The following is a 24,601-nucleotide window of genomic DNA, read 5'->3' on the forward strand; positions in this document are numbered from 1 at the left end:
TGTTATACCTGCCCAAGAGTTTTCTTCACTGATTTCCATTAAAAAAAATAAAAATTATATATATATATATATATATATATATATATATATATATATATATATATATATATATATATATATATATATATTAACGTCAACAGCATTCGTGGGATGGTTCCTCGTGACGTCCTTTTACGTCAATGGCACTCAAAGTGTTAACGACAAACAAATATATGTTTTTAGTCACGGAAAACTCACTATTTATAAATGACTAAGTAAACCTTTATAGAAGCAGACTCAAACGGTGGTACGAGTACCCCTGACAGTGCGTAGTCAGAAATTTCAAAGCAAAATATCAAAAGTCCTAAGAATGGTGGGAAATGGCAGGAAAAAAAAAAACAATCACAGATTGCAAAATGCACCCCTTGGTGTGGCCAGAGGTATGGCAGGAAGAGGAGAGTTTTCTTTTCAAATTAAGAGTAAATTATTTGGAAGCATCTTATTGTTAAATTGTTTGGAAACTGCTGCGTGCAAACCGAAATTATTCCAATTTTTTGCCAGATTTTTCAAAATGGGTTTCAAATGACAGCTAGCACTGTATATATTAGGAATCAGGTGAGAAACCCAATGCCATTTCACACTGGTCAATAATATATGAGGCTTTTAAAATGTGGGAAACATTGTCCCCTGGTGGTAGGATGACAAAGTGCTTGATTTGACATATACCGTCGGCTTTTTACAAGTTAATACCGCCGAGAATCGGCTTAATCGTGGCAGCCGATATTGGGATCGCGATTAAAATTCGATTAATTGTGCATCCCTAAATTGAAGACAAATTCAATCCGAAACTTGAAATCATATTCAGCATTTTGCGGGCCGCATAAAACGGCGGGCTGGATCTGGGCCTTGCGTTGACCCCTCATAAAAAGTCTGAACTTGTGAGGTCAGTCAAAGAGGTCCAACAGGTCCCCGCAAAGACAGCGAAACCCGGGATTTGTTCCCTACCTCGTCAAAAACCAAGGTCCCGCCCGCACGCACACACCCAGACAGCTGTCAATCATCTTTTGAGAGCGCCATGTCGTCGGTTAAGTCTGACACCGTGCCTCAGCCACTCTAAGCCTATTACGGTATTCATTCAGCGCTGTTCACAACACACACACACGCAAACATCGGCGCTATCGCCCAGAGTAAGGCGTCCTTGCATCGAGCACCTCGCTGTAAACCGATACCCCCAACAAAACATCTACTGACGCCACCTCTCAGGGAAAAAAGACGATCCAGATATTCAATATCTGGATCGTCTTTTTTCCCTGAGAGGTGGCGTGTTGCTGTTTGTTGAGGGTATCGTTTACAGCCGAGGTGCTCGAAGAAAGACGCCTCTCCCGCCGCGCCGCGCCGCGTGTGTGTGTGTTTTCCGAGCGGGGCTTTGCTGTTGCCGCCGTCGTTATCGCTTCTATTCCAATGTATGTCTTATCGAGGCGGCGGCGTGGAGGGAGGTGTGGAAAGGAAAGGGGGGGGGGGGGGGGGGTGACCGACAATACAAGCTTATCAAACGTCCTCAGCCTTGATTCCACCTGTCACTCAAGACACACACACACACACACGCGCGCGCACACAAGGAGTGGGCCTTTTTGATTGATAGCTGGCTTTGCCAACAAATAAAAAGCTGGGATCAACATCCATGTGGCCTTTTTTTCCTTACACACGCTACGCACTGGCATAACCTGTGTATGGACCCGCGCGTGTGTGTGTGTGTGTGTGTGGGTCTGAAGTGAGCCGGAACATTCCAGAGTAACAAAGGTGGGATTAGGGATGCATTAGTTGGCCTTGCAGTGAGATTCCTGTCAATAAGAGCGGGCAGAGTAAACCGGCGAGTCTCGATAAGGAGACAAAGGACGAGGCAGATAGCGGCGAGAGGAGCGTGGAGGAGGGAGGGGGGGAGGGGGGGGGGATCAATAGCTGAAGGGATGGATGGATGGGTGGTGCGGAGGGAGACGGGATCAATATGAAGTGAGGAGGGAAAGTTTTCACAAAGGACTCGAGGGAAGACGGTCGAGCGAGTTACAGATTGAAGGGGATGCTCGGTGATTGGATTTAGATTTTGGAGCGTTTTTAAAGCCGAAATGAATATTATGTAAAGAAAAAGAAAAAAAAACTTGTTTGGATGTTGTACTTTGCAGTGTCCACACCCACAACGGCGCCTTGCTGCACCCTTTTGCATGGGCCTACAAAAGAATTGTGTGTATATATATATATATATATATATTATATATATATATATACACTGCTTGTTTTGTTTGTTTTTCTACTTAGTTTACATTTTTGTTTCTCATTTAATAGGTTTTATTTTGTGTCTATGTATTATGTTTGTTTTGTTTTATTTTTCATTCATGGTAAAGTTTTCATTTGTTATTTTGTCTTATGTTTTTCATTTTTTTATTATTTTTTTATTATTATTATTTATTATTTTTCATTATTTTATTATCTTATACCTTTATTGATGTGTTTACAAATGATTTTTTTCACGTACTTTTATTTATTTGACATTTTTGTTTGTTTTGATATGATTTTTTCGATTATTTATTGTGTATGTGTTAATTTTCATTTGTTTTTTAGTTTGTTTTACGTTTTTCATTTGTTTTCTCATTTATTATATTTCATATATGGTATACTATTGTTTTATTATGTTTTATACCTTCATTGATGTGTTTACTGATTAGATTCGCATTCATTTTAGTGTGTATTTTTTCTTCAATCAAATATGATTCATATAGATCCTCACCACACACTCAATCCGCTTTTTAAACGGCGAGCGTTCGCATTTTTTTTCACATTTCACTGTTTAAAGGCGGCCAAAGTTCAAACTTTCATAGGGGGTGGATAAAATAATTGCACCTGAAAAAACTAAAGGTGTTTTTAAGGCGCTGCGAGGGAACGCTTGCGACGAAAAAGGAGTTTGCCACCCATGCCGAGGACTCATAGATGAGGACGAAGGTCGGCTGGGAGCAGCGAGGAGAAATACGGCGAGTGCTCCATTGACTCTTGTTAATTAATTTTCTTCGCTCGTGCTCGGTACAAGCCTCGGAGCTATAGGTGATGATATAGACGGAGAGACGTGAATACAGACGGGGAGGGAGGGAGGGAGGGAGGGAGGGAGGGAGGAAGAGCATCCCGCTACTGTCGGCCGGGCGGCGAGCAGCTAGCCGTCACACAAAGGCACAATGAGGCCCTGCAACAAACAGCCACTTAAAAAAAAACAGCCTGGCAACAGAGAGCAAATTCAATTAGAGAAGTAATTAGTAGATACAGGGCCAGGCAAGCGGGCTGTGGCGACACCACAAAACAGGATTTAATAGGTGCGAAGAAGAGGAGGACTCTGTCATAATTAAGAGGCAATCGCCTCCGCCGATGAATACCCCAAAAAACGCGGCCGCCCCGACGCTAAACTATTAATTCAGCGATCGCCAAATATTGCGGAAGATGATTAATACGACATTCGTTTTAAGAGACTCCTTTCTGAAAAGATAGCAAGACAATTGCACATAATGCATTCCGCCTAGCATTTATATTGCTAATTAATTTTCTGGGATAATTTATGGAAGGGGCTGTTCCTCCTCCTTCTCTCGCATGCATGAGTGAGTGTTCCTTGCTGGCGGAGGCTGTAGAACAGAACCCCGAACGCCTCATCGCAGAACGCCGCTACTCCTGAGCCAAAAGGAAACAAAAACAAATCCAAATAATACAGCGTCCTACCGTTCCACCTCGGCGCCCTTCCGCACTCTCTTTATTTATTTCACTCCCCACAGGCCAAAGGAGAGAAAAAAACACCGCAATTATATTGGAAGTATGTGACTTTGAGGTACGTGAGAGCAGTACAGTTTGCTTTTCAAATTGAGAGCAAATCAACTGGAACACGAAGCTACCATATTTTCGGCATTATAAGGTGCACCTAAACACCTTCAATTCTTCTATCTATCTATCTATCTATATATATATATATATATATATATATATATATATATATATATATATATATATATATATATATATATATATATAGTATATATACACACACACACACACACACACACACCTATGCTAATTGGCTATTGCGTGCAAAACCCCCAGGTTAAAACATGAAAATTTTATAAACTTATTAAAATATATTAACAGAATAATATAGTAAGTACTACTCATATGCATGTATATAATTAAATTACATATATAAAGGAAAAATGAAATTTTATTTACCTTTGGAGTGACGTGACTTAAGCTAGTTACGGCCATATACCCTAGCGAGGGTATTCACGCGCATGTCTTCTTCTTTGGACCCGTGGCTAACGATTTAAAGTTTGAATTAAGCACTAAATTGCACGATGAATACGATATCGAAAGCACTCACAAGAGATCAAGTCTTTAGCATATTTGCATTTTAGTGAAACCGTGACGCAGACCAATAGCAGACCAGCATCTTCGTGGCTCCGACCAATAACAGACCAGCATCGTAGGGACGCCGTGACGCCAACCAATAGCAAATCAGCATCTTAGTGACATACGCTGTGACGCATATAGTTTTGTAATTGTTGATGCGGGAAAAATGCGGACGAAAAAATTTCGTATTCCATTTCGTAACGTGAAAAAAAAACTAAGCTAGGGACGCTGTAACCCGGGGGTCCACTGTGTACATATATTGATATAAAATTGTATAAATCCAACTGCATTAGACAAGAAGGATGAAAAACAATTGAGTTATTGATTTGTTTCTCTCTTGGGGTAAGGATGGAGCATGGCGGCGGCTATCGCTTCACACCTGCAGCTTCTCCGCCGCGCACAAAAAAAAAAATCAACGCTCGCTCCCTCAAGTTGAGACAAACGAGCTTTCATACAAATGAGTGCAGAACACAAGAATCAATTAGAAGAATTGAAGGCAGTTCCTGCGAGTTGCCGGCGCCGAGCTGAAAGACGACATGATTGTTTGTCACTGAGCCTGATGTTGCTGTCACCCCGACGGTGTTAACGTCATGATCTTGTCGGGAAGTCATTAATCTCAACAATAGCCGCAGGCGGCTGCCGGTGAATCTTCCATTCAATCACGCCGTGCTTCTCATCTCAAAGCATTCTTGGAGTCCAAGAATGAGAGGGCAAGCATACAGTCAGAACTAAACAATTTCCTGAAGTTGACCTAATATTTGTGGATACAGGCATCCGGTAGAAAGACGTGTATTGAGACCGAAACAAGACTAGGTCTTTTGGAGGTCGAGACTGAGGGAGGACCAAGAATTTTGGGGGGTTGAGAGGAAGATGAGACCAAGACTTCTGTAGGTTGAGAGTAGGGAATGTCAAGACTGTTAGAGGTCCAGAGTCGCAAGCAAGACAAGACCGAGACTTTCGAGGTCAAGAGTCGAGACCAAAGATCAAGACAAGACCAGGACTACTGGGGGTTAGAACAGGGACAAAAACAAGACTTTTAAAGGTTGAGAGAGAGAAAAGACCAAGCCCTTTGGAGGACCAGAGTCAAGAGCGAGACACGTTAAGACTTGAAGAGGTTGAGACGGAGACAAGACTAAGACTTTTGAAGGTTGGGACTGAGATGAGACCAAGACTTTTGAAGGTTGAGACCGAGACATAATCAAGACTTATTGAGGTCCGGAGTCGAAAGCCAAGGAAGGCCAAGACTTTTGGAGATCAAGAGTAGAGACCAAGACAAGACCAGGACTTCTGGAGGTTAAAACTGAGACAAGCACAAGACTTTTGAAGGTTGAGACCGAGACATAATCAAGACTTATTGAGGTCCGGAGTCGAAAGCCAAGGAAGGCCAAGACTTTTGGAGATCAAGAGTAGAGACCAAGACAAGACCAGGACTTCTGGATGTTAAAACAGAGACAAGCACAAGACTTTTAAAGGTTGAGAGAGAGAAAAGACCAAGACCTTTGGAGGGTCAGAGTTAAGAGCGAGATAAGTTACTCTATAAGACTTACTCCAGAGTCAAAAGCCAGGCAAGGCCAAGACATTTGGAGATCAAGAGTAGAGACCAAGACAAGACAAAGACTTTTGAAGGTTAAAACTGAGACAAGACCAATACTTTTAGAGGTTAGGACAGAGAAAAGACCGAAAATTTTGGAGATTGAGGGTCATACTGAGACAAGTCCAAGACTTTTGGAGGTTGATGGTCAAGAGCGAGACAAGACCAACATGGGAGTCAATACCAAGACAAACCTAAGACTGTTGGAGGTCAAAACAAAAACAAAACCAACTTTTGAAGGTTGAAACAGGACCAAGACCTTTGGAGGTCCAGAGCTGAGACTCGAGAGTCCATACAAAGAGAGGACCAAGACTTTTGGAGGTAGATGGTCAAGAGCGAGACAAGACCAACATGGGAGTCAATACCAAGACAAACCTAAGACTGTTGGAGGTCAAAACAAAGCCAAAACCAACTTTTGAAGGTTGAAACAGGACCAAGACCTTTGGAGGTCCAGAGCTGAGACTCGAGAGTCCATACAGAGAGAGGACCAAGACTTTTGGAGGCTTCCCGATACCAAGACAAGGCCAAAACTTTCAGGTCAAGATTGACATAAGACAAACACTCTTTGAGGTCGCGTCATTACCAAGACCAAGACCTTTGGAGGTAAAAACCAAGACAAATCCAAGACTTTTGAAAGTTAAGACTGCAACAATCCCTAGACCTTTCGAGGTCCAAAATCAAGGCCATTCCAGTTGGAACTTGTGAGCCCAATATCAAGACAAGACCAAGACTTTAGGACGTCAAATCTAGAATGGACCAAGACCTTTACAGGTCAAGAGTCAACAATGAGACAAAGCAAGACTTTTGGAGAAGAAGCTAAGACCAATACCTTTGGACTTCAAGAGTTCAGCGCATGAATAGACAAATACTTTTTTAGGAGGAATTTGTGAGGTGGAAAGTCGAGACAAGACCAAAACCTTTGGGTGTTGGAACCAAGACTTTATACATGAAAGAATGATCATGAACAAAACCAGTCAAAAACAGTAATCAGATCTAAGTCGACAAAAACCGAATAAGTACCACAAGACACAAGTCTGAAACTATTCATTTCATCCCAAACTCGGAAACGAAAGGCGACGCCCGACCCGGAGGCGCCGTGCGGGGGGGGGGAGGAAAAACCGAACGCCCCCATCTTTTCAAATACAGATTTAGTTTCTCAGGCTTGGTTAAAAAAAGAAAAATTTGCATATTCATCCGCGACAGTCGGGGTTATTTGGTGGCCCGCTTTGGAGTGACGCGAGCGAAAAATATCCACTTAACCATATCATCTTGACTGATCGAGACTCGCCGGCCCGGCAATAGGCAGAGAGGGGAGGATAACACTAATATGGCCTCCGATTTCTATGCGGGACTAGTTAATGCCATTCGCCGAGGAAGGAAGCCGGCCGACGGACCGGGGAGCGGAGAGAAGGAAGCCGACGAGATGGACGTTAAGTGTCCTCGGGAGTTTGAGCCCGGCGCTTTAAGAGCCAATTACCAGTCTAATGGAGTTAATGCCAGAGATGAGACGAGAGGAAAGCGGGATCGCCGGAACGCCTGACAGTGAGACAAACTCCGGCGGCGGGAACGATTAGCATTTGGCTAATCTGATGGGAAAATCATCAAACAAACCCCGCCACGCATCGGGAGAAGACGCGAAAAGAGCGAGGCGCGAATAAATACAACAAAAAAAAAAAAACACGGCGAGATCTCCGTCTGGTGTTAGAATGCAGATTACAACCGTGATCTCCGGGCTTATAAACGATTTAGCCAATTAGCAACGTTATCTAAAAACGCTTTAATTTGCCATTCAGAGCTGCAACAGGGGCCCTCCCAGCCGTCAATGAGGGTGATTAGAGGCCCAGATTGCCGCTTTGGAGGGCCCAAACATCTGCTGCCGGAGTGACTTGGAGATGTCAGGGCAGGAAAAGAGCTCCTCTTCACTGCCTGCCATCTGATTAGCAAAAAAAAAACCAAGAGAAAGACGAGCAAGAAGTGGAAAGACCTGAGTTGGTCGCCTGCCAACCGAGGAAGGCCCATCTGTGTGCCCTCACGCTCAGATGCAGAAGCAGATTGATTTTCATTCAGCTGTCATGATACCCGCGCGGAAAAAGACACACATACGCGCAAAATGACGGTGTTTGAAAGCGCCGTCGAGTAGCGGGCCGCCGTGGCTTGTCACTTTGCCAAGTTTTTTCCTCTCCTTCCTGTCATTTCCTCATTCTCCAGCCCTGCCTCTCTCTTCCTCCGACGAGCGCGAGAAGCATCTCCGCGCCGCATCTGGTGCTCAAATTAAATCATTTACAGGCCATAGAGAGACGAGACGTTTGCTGACAATACAGCCGGCGGGGAATCAGAGCGCTTTCTCTTATGCGGCTAACGTCGTCTCCGCTGGCGACTGATTACGAGTCGATACAGACGTTTTGGGGTTTTTTGGGGGTTTTTTTTCGGGGGGGTAGTGTGAGTAAATGAGAGCATTGAACATGTGATGGCGTCTCCACCAACTTTTTGCACTTTTCGCGTTGTCAGGTATCAATTATTTGCTTGATAAGCTTGAATAGTCATTTCCCAAATATATATATATATATATATATATATATATATATATATATATATATATATATATATATATATATATATATATATATATATATCCCTTTTCTAGAGCTGCTTATCCCCACAGGGGTTGCAGGCTTGCTGACGCCTATCTCAGCTGGCTTCGGGAAGTAGGCAGGGGACACCCTGAACTGGTTGCCAGCCAATCGCAGGGCACACACAGACGAACAACCATTCATGCACCCAATCATATTTAAGGACAATTTAGTATTTCCAATTCACCTGTCGTGCATGTTTTTGGAGTGTGGGAGGAAGCCGGAGTCCCCGGAGATAAGGCTCGGGGAGAACATGCAAACTCCACACAAGAGTGCCGGATGTGCTATTCACTGCGCCACCTATATATATATATATATATATATATATATATATATATATATACATAAAACTAAAAAAAAAAAGACTGTAAAGACGTAAATTAGACCCACTAATGGAGCACCTTATAATACAATATCAGCGTAATTCAGTATTTTTTAACAAATTATTCTAATCAGAAAAAGAACTTTATTACAGGACAGCGTCGTATTGTTGTCGCCATTCCGAAGCAACATTCTGCTAAGATCTTGAAAATAAAAGTGTCATTGATGTCAAGAAAGTTCAAAACACTCGGAGAATGTCAGTTAGCTAACAGCGAGGGTAAAAACACCAAAAAAACGTCCGATTCCTTTCACATTTAATCAAATGATGCTTTCCCGATCCGGCCTCAAATTGAAGAACATGCCGTGTTTTGTTTTGCTCCCTCAAGAATGTGTCATTTGAGGATATTAGGGACGTGTGATATAAAGCCGTTGAGCAGTGGAGCGGCCTGGGAATGGGCTGACTCTTGTGAAATCCCTCCAAAAAAATGAGAGTGGCGGTCATCCATCATTACAGCCAGACAGAACAGGGCTTTGTCCGCCCCGTTCTGGCCGGCGCTGGACGGGTCTGGATGCCTACCGGAGGGACAGTAATGTGTGTTTGAGAGGAGAAAGGAAGACGGCTGAAACTCTGTCAAATAGTGCAAGTGTGTGCGTGTAAGTGTGTGTGTGTGTGTGAGTGTGTGTGGAGAGGCAGTTGACCCGGTGTCAATTAGGGAGCCCATATCGTTCCATTCCCTTGGGCCAGGCGGAGCGAAACATTCAATCATTTCATTCATTTCTGCTCATCGTGTTGTTTCTCCTCCATTCCGGCGCCTTTTTGAAATGGATTCAAGGTTTTGAAATGAAGCATTTATAAAGTTATTGTACTAAAACTATTATTCATAATTATTTATATACGTTTTAAAACAAATCGAAATATTTACTATTATATATTAATAATAGTAAACATTTCAATTTATTATATATATATATATATATATATATATATATATATATATATATATATATATATATATACATATATATATATATATATATATATATATATATATATATATATATATATTAGAATCCGTTCTATCGATTAGCTCCTTTTTCAATCATTTAAAAAAAATCATTTTGCATTAAAGTGTATTGCAAACCCATTTTTCCCCCAATAACTGTTTAATTAGTGTTAATTCAGTAATGTTTAGCGAAATAAGTCCCACATCTAAACAACAACTAAAAATGCCACACAAGAAGGCATGTAATGCAGAAGATAAGAGAATCATTCCTGCCGGGAGGCTGAAATGGAAGAACGATTACTCGATACTAAAATTGCTGTCGAATCATTTGATAATTTGACAACTTTTTGATTTATTTTGAAAGCTCTAATATATATATATATATATATGAATGTACTAGAGCTGGAACGATTAATCGACAAAACAAAAGTCGATCATCAAATTAATCGATAACAATTTCTGTTAATCGATTAATTATTTTGAGATTAATCTCAAATGGCCCAAATCCATTTTCACCTTCCATCTGTAATTCCAATCTGTTTATAGAGTCCTCCACATAAAGTGAATGATTATATCACTGTATCTTTGTAATAAATCCAAATGAACCCGCTCTTACTTTTGGAAAAAAAAAAAAAAAATCATCATTTTGCCGCTGCTGTTCAGCGTTGTTTTGCTATCGACACCGTGTATTAGCCTTGCGCGTATTAGCGCAAGCAATGCATATATGCATTATCAAACAAAGAGGTTCTAAAAGATGAGAGAGGGGATGGGGCTTTTGCTCCACAATAGGCCCGTAAGGCTTAAACTGATCCGCCGCATACCTACGACGGGCGCCAAACGCAGACGCGGGCGCATACGTCAACCTGAGAAGGAGCCAAACATGCAGCGCGCTCGCACGTGCCTCCGAAATCCAAATCCGTCCGACGCGGACACATGCGCCAAAACACAACAGGATCCAGGCCGACTACTACGCATGGATTGGGGGACGTATGCAAAGGCTGACCACATGGCGCCCCGTAGCTGTGCATGTGGGGCCAAATTCCAGGATTTACTGTCTTTGTGGGGACCTCTTGGACTTGTGGGGACTTTTTTGCTGGACCCCACAAGTTCAGACCTCTTTTCGAGGGTCAAGACTCACTTTTTGAGTGTAGGGGTGAATTGGATTTTGGTTGAGGTTAGGGTTAAGCAATGGCATGTCCCCACTGTGCAGGAAAAAAAAAAACATGTGTGTGTTGGTGCCCTTGGTGTTTCTTGCACGGTTGGGACCAAATCCTGAGTTGAACTGTCTTTGTTGGGACCTCTTGGACTTGTGGGGGACCAGTTTGGTGGACCCCACAAGTACAGACGTCTTTCTGATGGTCAAGATTTGCTTTTAGAGTCGAGTTATGAATGGAATTTTGGTTGTTAGAGTGAGGATTACTTTAGGCAATCTTTTGAGATGGTTAAGGTTAAGGGTGAGGAAATGCTTTATGTCAACGGCATGGCCCCACTAAGATAGAAAAAAATGTGTGTGTGTGTGCCCTTGGTTTTTGCTACAAGTTGGGGATCACATCTCAGGTTTTACTGTCCCTTGTGGGGACCTCTTGGACTTGTGTGTACCGTTTTGGTTGACTCCACAAGTTCAGATTTAGTTTTGAGGGTCAATACTTGAGTACTGGTGTAAAGTGGATCTTGGTTGAAGTTAGGGTATGACAACCTTTTGTTTTGTTTTGTTTTTTTAATTGCCTACCTTATTATTTGCTCGATTATGGAACGTAGTCTGCTCGGAGAATTGAACAGAGCGAGAATTTCATTGTGCGGTAATAATATGCATATGACAATAAAACTCTTGTATCTTGAATCTAGGGGCTAGTAAATTCATTGTGTCAATGATGTGTCCCCACTATGACAGAAACCCCTTCTGTGTGTGAGTGTGTGTGTTGACAACGGTCAGGACTGAGGCATTTTCTAGCAATTGGGGAGCATGATGGCGGGTTGCAGAGTGGAAGAGAGGCAGAAAGAGGATTAGAGTGATATGGAGACAAAAAGCAACAATAGTTTGTCACATTTTGTCAGAGAGGATTTTACGCAAAAGCTGATTTGGAGTATGCCACCAGCAATCACATCCGCAGGATTTATTACTAAATCACAATTTGCAACAGTTATCATTGCGAATATGGTCGGGAAACTTTTTGAATAATGAGAAACACGGCAAAATACGCTGAAACAAAGTTTGAGTTAAGAGTAAATACATTCACATCTACGACCATTTGAAAATTTATTGGCCAATTCATCGGTAATCTGCATTTTTTTCCGACAAAAATCAGCACCGGCCCAAAAAACAAAACAAAAAAAAAATCCAGATCAGTCAGTCCGACACATTACTGCTCTGAGTGATCACTGGATTATTTTATAAATATATAAATTTAAATCAATAAATACAAACTGATGATTAATTTGATAATTGATTACTTTTTGATTAATTTTGACAGCCCGATTTAATTAATAAAAACTTTTTTCAAATTAATCGGTCGATTAACCAGTATCATTTTCTGCCCAAAAATGCCCCCCCCTCCCCAAAAAAAAACATTCGAGATTGGTTATTCCGATACAATAAACAATTATTCGATTATTAAAATAGCGCAATAAAAGTTGGTGTTTAATTTGATAACCGATTAATGTGTCAATAAACAGATTAATTTGGTCAGCTTGATTTAAATCAACAAAATTTTACCAATGTATTGTGGTATATATTTTTCATGCCAAAAATTGGTATCGGACTTAAAAAAAATCCAGATCGGTCAGTTCGATACATTACTGCCCCAAACAAGTACTCGATTATGAAAATTGAGAAATAAAAGGTGGCAATTCAATGGGTAATTGATCATTGATGGATAATTGATGACTTTTTTTTTTTAAGGAATCAGGCGGTATTTTCATTTCTGCCAAAAATCGGCGAAAAAAAAAAAAAATCCAGATCTCAGGCCCTGATTTTAAGTATGTGTCCTTCAGCTATCTCTTCATCTAAATCAATCCGTCTTAATGCTTTTGATGCAACACGAGATGGAAGATGTTTTTTTTTTTTTTTAACCTTTTTATTTTTACATTGGCCATCACCTCAAGCACGGCGATAAGGCCCGAGTCGGTTTTATCCATTTCTCCATTTGCTGCATTAAGACGATGTCCGGCTTCTTTTCAGACCCATCCACTCTGAACGGTCACAGAGCTTTTGTCCTGACACATTATTCCCCCCCCCCCCCCCCCCAAGCCTCTAAGCCCTGATGAGCATCTGTAACGGCCCACAGGCGATACACTAAGAAAGTGTGCGAAATGGAGCAATAGAGTGGGGAAAAGGGAGCGGGCAGAAGCAACTTGAGGGTGAATGAGGGACGGGACAAAAGGAGGAGGGGGGGGGCGAGGCGAGGCGAGGACAGAAGGATGCTGAAGACGCACGGGAGGAGACGGGCAGGGCGCGGAAAGGAGGACGAGTCTTTAGGAGCAAGCCGGGCGGCACTAAGCGCCTCTGTTGCTGCCCGGTCGGGCCTGCCGTCCCCCGGGCCGGCCGAAACCGGACCGCCTCCTTCGCTTGCTGACTTTCCTCCGGCTTGAATCCGCTATTGGATTGCTGGACTTTTCAGGGGTCTCGTTATAATCGATCAAAGATAAGGTTCCAGATCCAAGATTCAAGACTTGACTTTTTTTTGTTAGGGTTTTAAAGCAAACATATGCTGTCAATTTAAAAGACAGAAAAAAAAGTCAACATTATGTAAATCTGAAAATGCGTCCAATAAAACCACTCTTAAAGAAATGTCAACAAAATTAAGAACCGGAGTTTGTAATGTGCTCATTTTAATCCTGACACTAACATATTACCGATAATGAATATCCATTCCAAAAATTGCTTATTGGCCATTTTGACGACTGATAATCAGTTTTGGCCCCTAAAAAGTCAACATATCTGTCTATAACTAATTTTGAACGCACCTGTGTTATTAGTGAGTCCATACATAAACAACAAAAAGCATCCAATACTCAGCATTTTGACAAATATTAGCATTTTTTTTATCTGGTGGAAGATGATAAAAAATATTACCTATTAATTTCACTCAACTATTTATTCAAATGGCCAGTTAACGTTATAAGAAATACCATAAACCTTCCCTAAACCTTGGGACAACTTCACACCTGTTTTTGTTCGCAATTAAAAATCGGCTGAAGAAAATGCATGGATTTCGCCCATGTCGGGCTCATTTACTGCCATACAAAATTGGAAATTTTTTATCATGTTTTATCATGCATTTCCCTCATTTTTTGCATGAATCCTTTCAACAACAACTCGCGAAAAGGGCGCAATAGGAATTTTTGTGCTGACACCCCAAAACCACCGTGTGGTGCTAGCAGCCAACTTATGACATTTGCATATTGACTTTGATGATCGGCTTAGCCTGGACTCTCATCATGCTAAAGTCTTTAAAAGTCATGATACTCTAATTATGACATTTTAAATATTAATATCTCAATTTCATATATAAATATAACTATACAGCGTCGTTACTTTTGCTATTATCGCATTTTTACCATTTATTTTTACATAAAGGTAGGTAGCCCCCCCCCCCCCCCCCCCACACACACACACACACACACCATTTATTTTTACATAAAGGTAGGTAGCCCCCCCCCCCCCCCCCCCCCCCCCCACACACACACACACACACACACATGTATATATGTACGGATAGGGCTGATGCCACTGAACATTTTGAGCACTTGAAAATAAATGTATATTTATATTTGACAATGTTGCGACCCTTTGAAAGTCCGCCCAAATTGGGCGATAATAAAGCCAGGCTAGCGAAAAATCCCCGGGTGGCCGGGGATTAATATCTCCCACAATCTCGTTGGTGCAAAAACGCAATTTTTCCACTCAGGCTTGGTGTAAGCAGGGCAATAAGAAACACCAGATATGAATTTGAAAGGGAAATCCACATATTGGGGATGTCATTCCTCTGGCGCTTTACTCGGCGCACAGCTAGTGGCCTTCGGGCTAATTGCTAGATTGAAGCAGATTTTCCTGTTGCCTTCAGGGCTGTAATTGTGAGCGGGAATGACGGGGCTTCAAGCTGAGAGGACAAATCACCAGGGGCCAGCGATTATGATGCCCGCCCGTGTTCGTGTGCGGAAGGGGTGAAGGGTTAAGTCAAACATCACTTCATTCCAGCTTTTTCTGCGGCCCTGAACTCAAACAGCCAACGCGCGCAAGCGGACTGCATTTTACTCCCCAACACTTGAAGGAAATTAAGTGGAACGTAATAGATATGTTTTTAATATATTCATGCGTGCGAGCGTTTATCACATACGGGTCAAAGGTAAGGCAAATTTCCGCTTATACTGTACGATCATTACGCGCTAGCTTCATGAATATGTAAATTGGCGGAGCGGCTGAAGGGGGAGGTAAGCGCTAATATTATTTGTACTTGCTAATTGAACATGATTTTCATGCACATGACTCCGTGTTGACTCCGGCGACCCCACACCTCTCGCGCCTTTCGACACAAAGCCGGATTAACATCAAGTCCGCCGCCTGGTCATTATCACACTCGGTTTGTCCTTTTCCCGTCTCGGCGGACTCTGCGGGACCGGGACGGATTCACGCTGAGAGAAAATAACGAGTCATGTTTTGTGCTGTAGTTTTCAGACTATAATCCGCAACTTTTTTCTCATGATTTGAGCCGTGCGGTCTATAGTCCGGTGCGGCTTATCTGCAGTTTTTTCCACCAACCACTAGAGGGCAATCCACCGGTTAAGCGAATGCGCGTTGTCTGTTCAAGGTCTCAATTTATGGAAGAACTATGAAATAGAATTGAATAGAATAGAATAAAATATAAAACCTTTAAGATGAATAATTTATTGCATAAGTTCGTCTTGTGTAAATTTGATATATAAATGTGATTATATTTGTGAATTTCCTGCACTGTGTTTGTATGTTCAGTAAAATAAAGCAAGCAAGCAAATGTGTGTTGAAATCAAAGTATGTCGGGGCTCATCAAGGTCACAATTGTTCGCAAAACGTTGGCGCCTGTCGACGGTTTGGCGAACATTTCGAACATTCAGCATCAATTTGAGCGAAAAAACACAGCCATTTTTTTCCAACTGTCAAATATAAATTCAGGAATCTAGAGGGTAAACCCCTGTGATTATTACCAAAAAGAAAAAAAAAAAAACATCTTACAATTGTTTCCTGGTGTCAAAAATTTGCATCGTACGTAAATGAAATTTAAGTTGCTATACTCAACTTCAACTTCAAGGGACTAAGATTTTTAAGTGTTTGTAGGGCTGCGCGATTATGGCCAAAATAATAATCACGATTATTTTGGTCAATATTGCAATCACGATTATTCATCATGTTTTGTAAACAAGAAGTATATGAACAAGGCTTCAAGGCTTGATACTTATAAATAATAATAAAAAAACCTAAAATGAATAAAATAATTAACTTGCTGAGTGCAAATCAATGAAAAATGAAGCCTAAGCCTAAGCCTAGTGAGAACCAAGCACATTGTTTACTTTTGAGCAATTTTTATCATTTAGCAGTCAAAATGTCATTTTCAGTCATTTCAAACGGAATTTAGTCAATTTTTTTCAAAATGGTGGTCAACTGACAGCTAGCATGGTATATATTAGGTATCAGGTGAGAAACTCAACGCCATTTCACACTTAGGGTGAGAAAAGCAGGAGCTTTGTCATGCAAACATGGGGGAACCACTGCCCCCTGGTGGTAGGATGACAAAGTGCTTGATTTGACGACTTTAAAATTGTTAATATCGCCGAGGATCAGCTTAATTCATCGTGACAGCCAATATTGTGATCGTGATTAAAATTCGATTAATTCTGCAGCCCTAAGGAAAATGTGAGTTCATTCAAGGTCACAAATGTTCGCAAAAAGTTCGCAGCCAAATTTTGACCCGTCGACCGTTTGGTGAACGGGATTTTTTTCCAATTGTCGAATCGAAATTCTAGGGGTTAAACCCCTGCGAGGTCCTTTTGTGATTTTACCTGTCACGATGTCACATCGGTTCTTCAGACAAGGCCCGCGATCCTGTTCTCTGATTGGTCGCCAGCTGCTAGCCCACCAGCATTCCATCGCAGGAAAACGAAGCCAGTCCGCCGCTCTGACGCCGGAATACGGAACTCACTTTCTGCTCATTTTTTTCAAGCGCTCCATTAAGCTTCCGTGCCCTTGACCAGTCCGACCCACCGATGATTCTTAGCGCACATTTGTTCTGTCTATTCACAGTCCCTTAACCTCGCCGTCCTCGCCCTCGCCCTCGCCTCCGGCCCAGCGTCGGAGTGGATCGCGCGGGCCTATGCCTGCCTTCCTTCCCTCCTTCCTTCCCTCAGCGCGGCGTTGAGCTCAGTGTTCAAGGGGAGAGCCAGCCAGGAATGCTGTGGCTCTAGACGTTTTGTCCAAGCCCTAGGTCTCTTTTCACTGAGGCAAGATTAGTTCATACAAAAACTCAACAATACACCACTGAAAGCCATTGTTGATATTCAACATTTTTCACATAGCGGAGCAGAATAGACAATGCGGCAGCCGGGAAAGCACGAAGTGGACTTGGGTGCCCGATGGCTGATGGTATCGAGGGCTCAGTCCGGGGCCTTAATCCTTTTTTTTTTGTACACGAGCACATAAATAGATGCACGTTTCGGCATCTTGGCAACGGTGAAATCAATAATGCATGTCTGCGTTTGGATCGGCGTGTGGGTGACTAAGATAGGGAGAAGAACCAGATTGCTCTTTGTGCTGTCTGAGTGAGTGTTTTTGCACGCGCAAGTGTGCGAGTGCGCGCATGTACATCTGTGTGGTACTTCACCGTACATGCATGACAACTTTGTGTGAGAGGATTAAGGTCACATCATCCGCCCATGAATAAAGTAAGCTGCAACAAAAGAACCTCAGACAAATGTTAAAAATGTCAGTGTACCCATCCATCTGTAGTTTTCAACCATACATCTGTCCAGCTAGCGAGGGTAACGATCTATCTATCTATCTATCTATCTATCTATCTATCTATCTATCTATCTATCTATCTATCTATCTATCTATCTATCTATCTTCAAGCTAGCAAGCTAACACGCGAGCTTTCCATCAAGCTAGCTAGCAAGCTAACTCGTATCTATCTATCTATCTATCTATCTATCTATCTATCTATCTATCTATCTATCTATCTATCCATCTATCTATCTAGCTAGCTATCTATCTATGTAGCTAGCTACATTTGTGACCTTGAATGAACCCTGATTAACTTTGACGCACATTTTGTTAGCTTCACAAACAGTTGAAAATGTTGCCCCCTTGACAAGGCCTTAAATGAAGTTGAATATAGCAAATTAAATTAAATTTAGGTACGATGCAAATTTGTCATAACATGAAACCATTGTAGGAATCATTTTAAGAATGACTGAAACGATCGATCGATAGATAGAGATACTGTAGTTAGCTACCTGACAAGAAAGATACTGTAGCTATCTAGCTAAGAAGAAACATCAATAATTTAGCTAGCTAACAAGCAAGATCGACACTGTAGCTAGCTAGCTAACAAGAAAGATCAACACTGTCGCAAGCTAGCTAACAAGAAAGATCGACATTGTCATTAGCTAGCTAACAAGACATATACTGTAGCTAGCTCGCTAAATAAATGTTAATACTGTAGCTAGCTAGCCAACAAACAGAAAGTGAAGACAGCAAATTAGAGTAGAGCTTCACAGATAGATAGATAGATAGATAGATAGATAGATAGATAGATAGATAGATAGATAGATAGATAGATAGATAGATAGATAGATAGATAGATAGATAGATAATACCATAACTAGCTAGCTAGCTAGTAGTATCTATTTGTAGTCTGTTTGTGGTGTCTAGAGTATCTTTCAACAGCATCAACCTATAGTATCTATCACCAGTATCTATCAATAGTATCCACCTAAAGTATTTATTGTGTGTATCAAATCTGTAGTATCTATTTGTAGAGTCTACTTGTAGTGTTGATTTGTAGTATCGACAGTATATGTACTATTTATTGGAAGATATCCATGTGGCTAAAAATATGATCAACGGAATGACGTTTGTTAGTCTTTTTTGGCTGATTGCATACTTTGAGATTTTCGTTTTAGTTACAATACAATTACAATATAGATGAAAATAAAAAGCTTTACAAACACTTATCTTGACAAATGGAGTGTAATGTGGAATTTATGTCGCGTTACATGACGATTCAATGGAAGCACGGCGCTCAGAACGGTTTTCAAGAAGGAAAAAAAAAAAATTAACGATTGCTCGCCAAGTTTACTCAATCCCGAGTACAAAACACAGCAAGGAGTCCGTCTTTCTGAGCCGGTTAATGTCACACATCTCAAAAATCCTGTCCTGCAGACAGAAACATTTCATAAATGACTATTTAAAATGTTTCGTAACATTAGGATCCATAAAGTCGTCGCGAGACATCTTAATTGTGTGCTAATGATATGTAATGAATGTCATCAGCCCACAAGCTTCAGCTAACGAGCTAAATGAACTGGCACTAATGGGCCTGTTAGCTTATCTAAGCATGTACATTAGCTACTGACATCAAAGGCTCATTTTCTCCTGACAGCTCGGCAGCCATGTTGCCTGAGCCGCAACTTCGCTCAAGGCTGCGACTGGATTTTTTTTTTTTTCCGATTCAATGCTTTCCTTCGCGCAGCAGCAGTATTGAGATGGATGTTGAAGAATTTTCGACTTTAAAATCTCAGTTGATTAAAAACGGCGGTATGATACTTTTTTTAGCAAATCTAAATAATATCGAAATAATAATTAAAATATGAAATAAATAAACAATGTTTCTTGGTCAAAAAAATAATAATGACTATATGAATAATAATGAATAATAGTTGAAACAATATAAAAATAAGATATAAATAATTCACATTTATAAATAAATAATATTGCGCAATCTTCAATCTTCCTGCCATAACTGCTGCTCCAGATCCCAAAAGCTCCATTTGCCAGGCTTTGCCGGTATCCCCAATTCTGAGGTAGCAGAGAAGAGGAAGAAGAGAAGAAGCAAGGGAGGGGATAATTCCTCTCCGTTTTTTTTTTGTCCAAAAGCCCAACTGACAGCTGATTGATGGCTATCTCCGCAGCTTGTATAAAAGCCTCATTAGCATATCTAAAGCCATGTACAGTACAATTGGGGCAAACAGTAAATTACATGTTACCTCTGCTCCTCTCTTTTTCCGCTCCTCGCCTCTTATTCAGACCAAAAACGACCGAGGCATGAAAACAAAACAAAACAAAACTTCTTGTCTCTTCTGGAAGCCCAGAACAAGCTTGACAGTTCCTTTTGAAAGACACTCACAAAAGGCCTGATTACAGACAAACACGCACACACGCGCACGCACAGAATTGGTCACGGTTGATGGTGTGCTTCCCGTCAAAATGCCCTTTTGCAAGGCACCTCTCTTCACTCTGATGGCGTTCCTTCAGTGCGTACATTCGCAAATTCTGCAGGTATTAGCAAACCTAAATAATATGACCTGAATGATACTTATGAAATGAAACAAATAAATAATCATTCAAAATATAAATATAGAGAGAATAATGAACAGTAAAAATAATAAAGACATAAGTAATAATTATCTGAAAAATATAAAGAAATAATAATTTTTCAACCCAAATAATACTATTTTATACCATGGCAGGAACAGCTCATTTTCTTTTCAAATGAAGAGCAAATGAATTGGAACATGAAGCAACTTCTTGCCGAATTGTGTGACTCTTTTGTATGACTGTTGGCCTGTAGTCATTGAAAAGCTTGCAAATATCATAAGTTGTCCACTATCTCACCGGGGTTTCGGATGTCTCAACAGAAAAATGTCTACTGCATCATGTTCGCAAGTTGCCGTTGAAAGGATTAACGCAAAAATCTGGAGAAATGCATGACAAAACATTTGGTTTTCAGTATGTCCAAAATTGACAATACTTCAATTCTTAATGGCAGTAAATGAGTCCAACATGGGCAAAATTTGACATCTGCACGGTGTTCCTCTGGACCTCCTACTTGCAAGCATTTAGAAGGGACGGCATGATGGCATATTGAAAATCGACACGCTTTGACAATCCATGCAATATTTTAGCCTACTAGTGGTTTGATTACACACATCAAAAAAGCTCCCGGTAACCCGGTATCGTTACTGACACATCCCTAATTAAATATTCGAAAGGTCGTTTTTGCTAATCGGCGGGCTTTAAGAAATTTATGATGATCACCCCAAGGCTGCTCCAGACCATTTTCCGCCTTTTTGTACTTAACTTTGATGGCGTTAACTCGCTTAAAAATCAGTTTCCAAAAAATACAAGCACGCGCCAACATTTGTTCGCTCTTATCCTAAATATAATTATCCTAAAAGTGCTTGAACGATGGCGATAAGATTTTGGGGCCGTATCGCCCACTCCGAGTGAGCACAGAGTGGTCTCCTCTCCTCTCCTTGAGTCTTCTCCTTCCTCTCCCCCCACTTAGGCCAGCAATCTGTTCTCTAATTGTTCATTCATGGTGTGAATCTTTAAATAGGGGCCCTAGCCTGGCGCTAAGATAATGACTCACTTTGCGTCGTTAGCTACGGTAGCAAAATTACTGCTTGGTGCAGATCCGTGATGGGACGAGACCACAATGAGAGTGATTAGTCTTGTGTCTCCTATACACAGACAGCAGGAAACACACAAAACCTCGTTTTTATGTTCCTTGCCTTGTAGCTAGCAAATAGGTGATAAGGCGGTGGTATTTTCCAATGATATTTTTTGAGACAAGTATCTTTTTTTTTGAAGTCTTTGACTACGTTTACATGCAGACAATAATTCTTGACTCTATGATTATTATTGACTATTCTAGGCATTCAAAATTTCATTTCAAAACATTTTGGTTGACCTATTTTTGAAGTCGATACACCTGACTAGGTCAACTTTTTTCCCAGCCCGAATAGTGACTGCTTTAGTTAGGTAAGTTTTACGTTATGTACGGATGCACTGTCATAATTTACATACTTTTTTCCAGAACACTAAACACATAAATGACACATTAAGTATAAAATAGAGTGCATAAAAAATAAAATCTTGATTTTCTTCGATCATTCTAGACGATTTTATCAATCAATTTTAATGGTAGAAATACATCTCACTAACATCTTGTGAAAACTATTCGAAAAAAAACAATGAATACTCATTTAAAATCAGTTTTAAGATGTGCTTAACATTATTTACTTAAAGGATTCGCCCATTGATTTTATTTATTAATTATTATTTTTGGTATTTTGATACGTTTGGCTGTAAAAAGTTCTTTTTTTTTTGCCTATAATAAATTTGATGACGAAAATGTTATCTTATTCTTGTATTATAACCCTGTACAAATAATACATTGAAAAAAAATGTAAAAATAAATAAAAAAATTTAAAAAATTGTAGACAAAATTGCAACATTTTTCTTTGTTTAAACCATCCAAGGCATTGAAAGTAATTTCCTCAAATCATCTTTACTCCTAATTTATGATTAAAAAGTTTGACTGACTTGTCCGATTGTTTTGTTAACATTCCCTTTAGCGCAGCTCCATCTGGTGGATGCACAACGCAACCCTAGCCACAACTGTAGCTTCTATTCTATGCGCCTTGTAATGCGGTGTGCCTAACATATGAAAACACTTTTAAAATAGGCCATTCATCGAAGGCGCTCCTTATAATCCGCGAGGAAAATACACAATTTTCTCATTTTCAAATCTTTGATTTTTAAAATGACAAATTAATCAAACTAATTGGATTCTGGACCAGCCTTAATTTTAAACCCGATCATCAAAATATCCACTGCATCTGTTAATCCTGTTTCCGGGATCCCGAATTAGATCAGATGACAAAATCCACTTTCCACTCATTTTTGGCGAACCCCACTTTTCTCAAGTTTAGCTTCTCACATTTCTTGTGACTCCTACAAACTTACTCCGCTTTTTTTTTTTTTAACCGGAGGTCATTCTTGATGTTGTCTATGACTTTCTAACAATCAATTACCCAACAAGGCCCATCGGCGTTAATGCTCTTAACGCACATTACTGGCGGTTAATCCTCATCAAAGCGAAGCTGTTGTACTTGTGACAGCAGGTGCTAAAGCCTCAACCATCCCCGCTAACACCATCTGAGCCCCGTAAGACAGGAAATGCTGGAAGGAATACTTCACAGCGCCTCCTTGAATGGATGATGTACTTAGACCCACGCAAGTAAAATGGCGCACGTGGCTGACTCATACACAAACGGGCGGGGACGGAAGACAAAAGCATTATGGGAAATGCGGGAGATGATCGTCGGCAAGCATTTACATGATAGTGCTGCACCGCGGAAGCTCGTTGGGACTTCTAAAATCCCCCCCGGAAGAACAACTGTCGGCCCTGGGGCAACTATTGGCACAGTGTGTGTTTGTTAGCTAAAGAATAGCGCGTTTCAAATTCAAACTAACGGTCCTATCCTTAACAAGGGAGCTTGGGATACATCAAGTTTGTTGACGCAGTAGTAATGAGAATTCGGTACTGTCGTTTTGCAAGTGGCGTGAACTCAAATGTTTTCAAATGGAATTGCTGGCGGGATTTCATACATCTATGCAAAAAAATGTTGAATTTACTCAATTTTAGGTCATGAGATGATGGATTGAACGGAATAAGATCACCTGAATCCAAACGTTTTTAGTAGCTGAACTTTCCAAATGAAAACAATAATAAATGTGCCTAGATTCAACAACTCCATGCAACACTTTTATCATTCTCAACCTTTTTTTTTTTAGTGAAATATTTTTTTTTTCAGCCAAGAATTATTTAACCAGCACAAAATGCTTTGGGATGGGAAAAAAAAAACCTCTAGAGATGAGCAAGTATCAGGCAATATCTGGCATTATTTCAAGGTATTCACAACTACCGCTAATCTCTTGAAGTGGTTTTGCGATGACAAACAAGAAATGAAAATTGAATAAAGTAATAATAATAGATAGTAATAAAAGAAATGAAAAGAAATTAGACGGATAAAACATTGCCACTATTTTGTGCATCATAAGACACAGAGAGGAGAGAGATTTAGGGGATGGCCAACAGGATAGTTAGCTCGATAGCCAACTGGATAGCTAGCTATATAGTTAGCTTGACGGGTACATAAATAGCTGGAAAAAATAACAAATAAAAATAAAAGCTAGTTAGCAAAAAAAGAGAGCGAGTGAGACAACAAAAGAGAGGAGTACATATTGATTGAAGAGAGATTTAGGAGATAGCTATCTAGCTAGTTAGCTATACGTACAGCTTTCAAGCTAGCTATCTTCACAGTTACCTATATAGCTAGAAAGCTAAAAATAATAGCAAGCTAGCAAAAGAGAGATAGCGAGAGAACAAGTGAAACAGGGAGTGCACAATACTGATTGAGAGATTTAGCCAGCTAACTAGCTAGGTGGCTAGCCCCTAATCTAGCTAGCTAGCCAGAGATAGATAGATAGATAGATAGATAGATAGATAGATAGATAGATAGATAGATAGATAGATAGATAGATAGATAGATAGATAGATAGATAGATAGATAGATAGATAGACAGACAGACAGTTACACTGTAAAAAAAA

At 40.6% G+C, this 24,601-nt stretch overlaps 1 long non-coding RNA gene across 5 annotated transcripts in view; it reads right to left on the reverse strand.

The window, feature by feature from the left end:
- The window catches only part of LOC148416628 (uncharacterized), a 143,801-nt gene that overhangs the window by 52,842 nt on the left and 66,358 nt on the right, over positions 1-24,601 (reverse strand). The window contains exon 1 of one of the 5 annotated variants that reach the window (XR_015866945.1): positions 16,989-17,455. The exons of the other annotated variants lie outside the window; for them this stretch is intronic. This is a non-coding gene — a long non-coding RNA (uncharacterized LOC148416628). Of the gene's footprint in view, positions 1-16,988; positions 17,456-24,601 lie in introns of those variants that run through there. 5 annotated transcript variants of the gene reach the window in all.

This window comes from Hippichthys cyanospilos, chromosome 10 (assembly GCF_059441005.1).
Source record: "Hippichthys cyanospilos isolate Australia breed blue-spotted pipefish chromosome 10, RoL_Hcya_1.0, whole genome shotgun sequence".
NCBI classification, from domain to species: domain Eukaryota; kingdom Metazoa; phylum Chordata; class Actinopteri; order Syngnathiformes; family Syngnathidae; genus Hippichthys; species Hippichthys cyanospilos.